Raw genomic sequence first — 7,205 nt, 5'->3', positions numbered from 1 at the left:
GTGTGTAGAGTTTGATCTCTTTATGCATTTGTAGTTGTTCATGCTGTAATATCTGCATTTGAATTGTATAACCGCTTGTTTGAAGTCAACTGTAAATATATGTTCATTCATGATTGTAATTTGGAATAGTCTTGTTCCGTTGCTCATGGAAATCTCGCTTCCGACTTCCTACATCCCATCCATAGAAACCACAACCAACATGATGCCTTTGTATTTTTCTTTCTAGTGCGACCCATCAACAATTATCACAGGCTGACAGCTTGTGAAACCTCTAATACAAGGCCCTAATGCCATAAACATATACTTGAAATGTACCTCATCTTCAAGTTCGATCTCAAAGACTGTACTCGGATTCTCTATTTTTAACGCTTCTCCATAAGCATGTAGTATGGAGTATGAGTATTCTGGAGTACCTCTAGTGAGATTAGACGCGGCTTCCCTTGCACACCACGCTTTATCATAACTTATGTTCATGCCATAATCTCTCCTCATATCCTCAATGATATGACAAGGTTTATAAATACGTCATATTCCCTAAACTTATCTTTAATCAACTGACCAACAATTGTAGTAGTTCCTTGTCTATGGTCATGATTCAGAATTCCAATGGAACATGTGTGCGAACTGCAGTACTTTATGATCTTGAATATATCAGACCCTTTCATTTTCACTGCACGAAGGCTCCACTTACAAGTCTCCCCAATACATTTGACAGTGAACATAGATTTGGTTGACTTCCTGACCCTAAATTCAAAATTTTTGTTGATGGACAAAATAGATAATCTCATTTTCAAGTCCTTTTTGCTCAAAAATAGTTGACCAACTTCAACATCCTCTGTCCCAGATGAAGAAGTACCAGGCATAATCAACTCTGCCCTATGCTTGAAGACACGGATGGTGGAACCACTGAAGCTGCTGTAGAACGACGTCACAATCCATTTCATTCAATCATGTTGGTTGCTCATTAACATCCACTGAAAGACCATAACTTTGCTCTGGATGACCATAATCCATATAATCGAATCTAAATGGTCTCTCATTACCAACAACTGAAGTACCACCCAATTCTAAATTCAATCTTGCTGGATTAGTGCAATCATTGTCTAGTGATAATGTTGATGGTACAGTGTTGTAGACAATGGAATATCATCCTCTTCCTGACGAAACTGATATGATTCCTCGTATTGTCTGTTCACAGTCATATCATTATAACTCACATTTCCAAACCCCATTCTAATATTTTCGTCCTCATTCGATTTCAGCGTTACAGATAACTGAAGTCTACTAAGGTCTTCTCAGAAAAGAAGGAAGCAAACATCATTATCATTCCTTTTTTATTGTGGAAGGGCTTCATATTCAAGCTTATATTTAACTCTCAGTATAAGATCAAACTCTGAAGTGACATTTGTAACCCTGTAAATGTAAGATTTAAGTTCTTCATACTTCAATGAAACAGGCACAATGATTCCTGTCAACTGTCCCCCAATATACGAACTTTCATTCTCATCTCAATCACCTCCATATCAAATAAGTAGACACTTTTCTGTCATCCTACAAAGCAAGAGAACATTTGTCATTAAGTTGTACAAGCAATTGAAGTGTACTCTCGCTCTCTCTTAATCTCGCTCTCTCTCTCTTAATCTCGCTCTCTCTTAGTCTCGCTCTCTCTCATAATCTCACTCTCTCTCTTAATCTCGCTCTCTCTCATAATCTCGTTGTCTCTCTTAATCTCGCTCTCTCTCTTACTCTTGCTCTTTCTTACTCTCGTTCTATCTCTCACTCTCTCTCTCCCAAAATAATTAAACAGACTCAAAATAATGAAACACCTTTCTGAAAAACCTATTCCGTTATAAAAAAGTCTCGTCTTGGAAATCCCCGTTCGAAAAATCACCGTTCAATAAAACAACGTCGAAAACCAGAGAAGTAATCACCGTTGAAATGGAGTTTAGAGTTTAAAGAAATCACCATTGTATTATGTTTAGGTATTATTGATTTGAGGCTTCCGTCGTGAAATTGTCAAATCATTCATACACTGACGAGCAATCACATCAAACCAGGGAATCTCAAGCGTGAGCGAGAGTGTTTAATCAGACGAGAGCGAGACTTACCTCGTGAGACTGGTGTAAGGACAATTTACGTAATTTGGTATGGTGACGAAAAAAATGGGTCATCCATGAAAATTTCCCAGCCTTCAACCGCAAACCGCCCTTCACATTAAACCCGCACTTACACCTTTTCTCACAGTTCTCTTTCTTTCTCTCTCTTTCTCTAATCAGTCTTTGTCAAGCAGGCCACAACGCTGGCGTCGCGGCTTCCTTCTCTGACCAGCAGCGGCACCATCGTACTTTGTCGCTAATAGCCACTGCTTAGGATGGGGAGTCCATTCCTCGCTCTCTCGTTTTGTTTCTCTCTCTACCCAATCTCCCTCACAGTTCCCTCTCATTGCAAACAGCAATTGTTGCCACCCTTAGCCACCGTGCCACCGCCATCCATAGCCATCACTGTCGCCGGTTTGTGATTTTATTCTTGGCAGCTTAGTTAGCTTAGTTAGTTAATGTTTAAATTGAACTTTCAATTTTGTTGAATTAAATGCTGAAATGGAGCCGGGGATGGAAAAATATTTCTGAGAGTTTTAGTTTCTTAGGTCGTGTTAGATTATTTGTTGCTGACATTAGTGGTGGTGTTGTTTACCTTGAGCAATTTTTTCACATGGCTTGATGTTGTTGTTAAGTTCGAGAATCTTTATAATTGATTAAAGTATGTTTTTCACCTGATTTTGAGTGGTTGATTTTTATATAATTTTTTTCATATAGGTATTTGGTGTTGTCCACCTATTTAAATTCATAGGTTTGTGGTATGGAATGAAATTTAAAGTTGCAATGTTATCAAACTTTCATAAATGTCGTTTCAAAAGTACTCATAAAATAGAAATCTTTAAAAAGTTGTACAGAAAATTTACTTGTAATGATGAAGTGATGAATAGTGCAATTATGTAAATTGACTTCTAATGATTATTCTACACCAAGAAAAATTTTGGAACCTTTATAGAAGTTCAAAGGTAGTGTTGCAAGTCAACATTTAAAAGAATGGGTATTTTTTTTTTTTAATAAAGGACATAATTCGGGAGTATTTTTTTTAAAAAAAAAAAAAAATTGAGCCTATATTTTGGTACACTTGGAAACCACATACAAGTTGAGGCTTTGTAGCTTTCAAGAGGCGACCCTTATGTTAAAGGTTTGAGTTTTGGGTGAAATTTTAACCTTTGCTCCTCGTCTTACCATAAAAAGTGGTGTCAAACTCAATTCTGACACCACAAATTATATATATAATTTGAGAATAATCTTGTAGTCCACCTTATGTAATAGGCTAATCATTATAGCTATTGTCTAATTTTTCAATTAAGAGTGTAAATTAATGAAAGAAGTTGTTGTACATTGAGTAAATAATGATAAAAAAAGAATCATATTTGTATGTGGTTGTCAATGTACACCTTAAATTTGGCACATTTTGCAACTTGTTCCAAATCATAGTTGACTCATGTGGGGTTCAATTTTGTTGCTGATTTTCTATTGTATGATCCTGATTTTCCTATTATTTTATTGTTTGAGCATGAATTTTGCTTTCTATTTTCTAATTCTTCATACCAGTTCCAACCATGGCGAACACACTTGTCACTAAGGCTATGAGTTCTTAAGGTAAGGCTTCTAAACTTTCTAACTCTATTGATGAATCTTATGAAATCAAAATTCCACTATGAAAGGAAACTTTTTAGAGCTCTCAAATCATTACTTAACTCGAGAGACCTATTCATATAAGATATAGTCATCGCCTCTTTGGTAATATATCTTGCTTGAACGTTGTTAATCTTTAGTTTCATCTTTAAATCTATTTTCCCTTCTTTGACTATACAGATCTTTCCCTTAGTCTTAATTTTTGTTTTGGTTTTTTTGTAATAGATGGGATAATAGTGCTTCATCTTTGACTTGTTTGTTTTGATTTTGGCTGCTTAGAGCAATTGTTGTTGGCAATTTGCCTCCTTTTTTGTTGTTTGGTTCTGGCAAGGGAGGGCAATTGAATTAATCTTTATGTTTAGTGGCATTTCAATGAAATGAACTTTTGCTCTGAACTACATGAATTAGTGGCCTTTTAATGTTCTTAATGTTTATGCAAATTTTTACTTCACATATGTTCTTTGCTATCTAAATAATTTGTGGTTAGGATTTAGGCATTCAATATATTATTGAGAAGTGTAGTAAGAAAATACGGTGTGCTTAAATGCTAATGGTTCTAATGTGGAGATAAAATTTAGGTTTTAAAGAATCAACCAGAGTTGGGGATCGTAGTCCTAAAAACACGTGGACTATTCATTGATCCAAGTTGGTAGTGAGTTTGTCTTTCTCAATGGAAATTATTTACTAGTTCTATCATTTCTTAATGGCTAATCTTTTCAATCATGCAAACAATTTTCATTCTATATAAAGTATTATAGTTCAATTAATTTAGGGCTAAAATGTTTCTATTTGATCTTTTCATAATATGGAAAATTGTAAACAATTTTCTCCTACCAAAAGATTGAGAAGAAGAAACACCTTAACGTGGTTAGAGAGGAAAATGGTCACGTATCAGATAACACTAAACCAAATTTAACTCATCTAAAAGTAAGTCACATTTTGTTACTAAGTTTCTCTTGGCTAAAATTTTATTTTACACATATCTTCTTGCAGTAAGACCTCTCCGAACTTTTTGTTTCTACTTCTACTGTTACTTATACCTTCTTTATTTGATTTTTTTCATGGAAATTAACACATTGTTTCTACTTTCTTAGGGCCCATTTGTATTGACTTTCTAAATGTTTATAAATAATTTTTTTTTGCACTTATAAACACTTATTTAAACACTTGGAAAGTCAATCCAAACACACCCTTAGTCTTTTCAGAAAGAAATGAGATGTGCAACTTATTTAATTTGTATTTTTCTTTTAATCTATGTTATTTTTCATTCATGAATTGTAATACTTTGATGTTTAATTTCTAAATTTGAACTTTGAGATTAAAGTGTGGGAGGGGAGTATCTAAAGTATAGTTTCTAAATTTAAGGTTGAGTTTGAAATTGGTTCGAGTTGAATTTTAAAGTTTGATGTTGAGTTTTGACATATTTATGACTCATAATTTCTAAATTTAAGTTTAAATATAAATTGTGTCTTGAAAAGGGGGAGGCGGTGAGTAAAAGTGAGTGTTTAGGCTTTATTTGAAGTTATTGAATATTACTATGTTTAAGTTTTATATTGAGTTTAAGATTGATATATATAGATAGATGCATAGTTATCTTTAAGTTTTGTTTTAATTATTTAGTAGCACTGAAACTATTTAAATTTGTACTTTGTAGGTATCTCAGGGTTTATGTTCAAGGAAATAAGTAGAGAAGAATCAATATATGGTTTGTGGATATTATGTAATTGTAGATTTGTACTTTGTAGGATATTTCAGTTTTGTGGATATATGTTATTGTAATTAATTTTGTGAAACTAATTGTATGTTATATAAGACAATTAATTAAAAGTAAAGTTGTTGTTTGGCAAGAGTTGTTGATTTGTAGTTGTGTTACAAATTTTATGTTAGTGATTTGGTGTATTCTGTTGTTTGTGTATAAAGTATAGGTTAGATACCATGAGTTACTTCTTAAAATAAATGAAATTTCAAGTTGAAAGCTTGTTTGGGATCGATTATATGTTGCATATATGAGGGGTCCCTAATGATCCAGATTTTTTTTCTCACATTGGTATAGTTGATGGGTAAAATGTGTCAAGAACGTGTATGGTTGATATTAAAAATCGTCAATGAAAACATATGTTCATAGACAATAAAATAATTTTCTTGACATGCAAAAATGTCAATAAAAAAAGCCTTCTTGACGTTTTTAAAAATAGTTGATGGACAAAAAATGTCAAAAACAATATTTTCTTGACGTTCGAAAAGTATCAAGAAAATGAGTTTTCTTAACGATTTTTTCATATAATTGTTGGGTAAAAAAGGTCAAAGTATCCTTTCTTGATGGTCAAAAACGTTAAGAAAGGGTTTTCAGTGACGTTTTTAGACCACTTGATGGTCAGACTTTTTTTCTATTAGCTTTCTTGACCTTTTTTCAACATCAATGTAGACATTTTTAGACATTTTTTGTCCATCAACAAAAACCAAATTTGAAGTAATGGTTTTTTATATAATAATTAATTATTTTATATATGCAATATTTAGTTATTCATTACGTGAAAATCCAAAGTTATTTCATGACATTTGAACAGTATGTAATAGACACACAGTTGGATCATGTTTCAAGTAATAACCTAAAGGGTCTATAGTATATGGATTAAGTTTGGATGTGTCTTATCCTGGTAACACTATGAATACGACTCACTTTGTAATTGTTACAAATGTTGTAAGTGTTACAAAAGATCTGATCCAAATCGTTTATGTAAAGACATGCGAGTGGGGATATCTTATACAATGAGTTTGTATATGACCAGACTACGTAATCTCTCATTGTAACGCTATTAATTGAAGTGATTAATATTTCATAGGATAATCATGTGGCTCTATCTCAATCTTAAGTGAGTTATGGACTCTTGTCTATGAGGACAATCCTTTGATTTGTATGAGTGAGAGTGGTGCAAGACATCGACTTAATAAGCCTACAATTTTGGGGATTTGTCCGAGTAGGAAGCTTGGAACATAGCTACACAAGATGGAATTTGCACTTTCCCATCTTTAAGGTAAGTAGAGGAGTAGTTCTCTTAAGTGTTGATTCTGGGTCTTGAACAAAGGGTACCCGCCCTCTCACTTGTCCGAGAGGGACTTGATTTATGGTAGGATAATGAACAAATTGTTCATTAGAGGGATCAATGGTACTTAAAGAGTTAGAGATAATTATAGGGGTGAAACGGTAATTTATATGGGTCTTTGCATTTATCATAAATAGATTATTCATTAGAGGGTTCAGATTGCTTGGGAAGGATCGACTTACTAGTAATAGTTAAATCCCTGGATGCAACATGTTCAACAGTGCAAAGAGTGCAACTATAGGTCTTAGTTCATGAATGTTGGTTAATTTAATTAATTGATCTAAGATCATTGGACCTTTTAATCTATAGGTCCATTAAGTCCCCTTCTAACTCACAATAGGTAAACAAAGACCAATAGTTTTGAAAGAAC

At 33.4% G+C, this 7,205-nt stretch overlaps 1 long non-coding RNA gene across 1 annotated transcript; it reads left to right on the top strand.

Annotated features, from left to right (window-relative positions):
- Positions 1–3,563: 3,563 nt before the first annotated feature.
- LOC120085478 lies at positions 3,564–5,563 on the top strand. Its single transcript, XR_005483963.1, has 2 exons — positions 3,564–3,695; positions 5,386–5,563. It is a non-coding gene; the product is annotated as an uncharacterized LOC120085478 (long non-coding RNA).
- Positions 5,564–7,205: the final 1,642 nt, after the last annotated feature.

The sequence above is a fragment of the Benincasa hispida genome, chromosome 9 (assembly GCF_009727055.1).
Source record: "Benincasa hispida cultivar B227 chromosome 9, ASM972705v1, whole genome shotgun sequence".
NCBI lineage: Eukaryota > Viridiplantae > Streptophyta > Magnoliopsida > Cucurbitales > Cucurbitaceae > Benincasa > Benincasa hispida.
The sequence above is the reverse complement of the archived record's forward strand: the minus strand, read 5'-3'. Positions and strand labels throughout refer to the sequence as shown.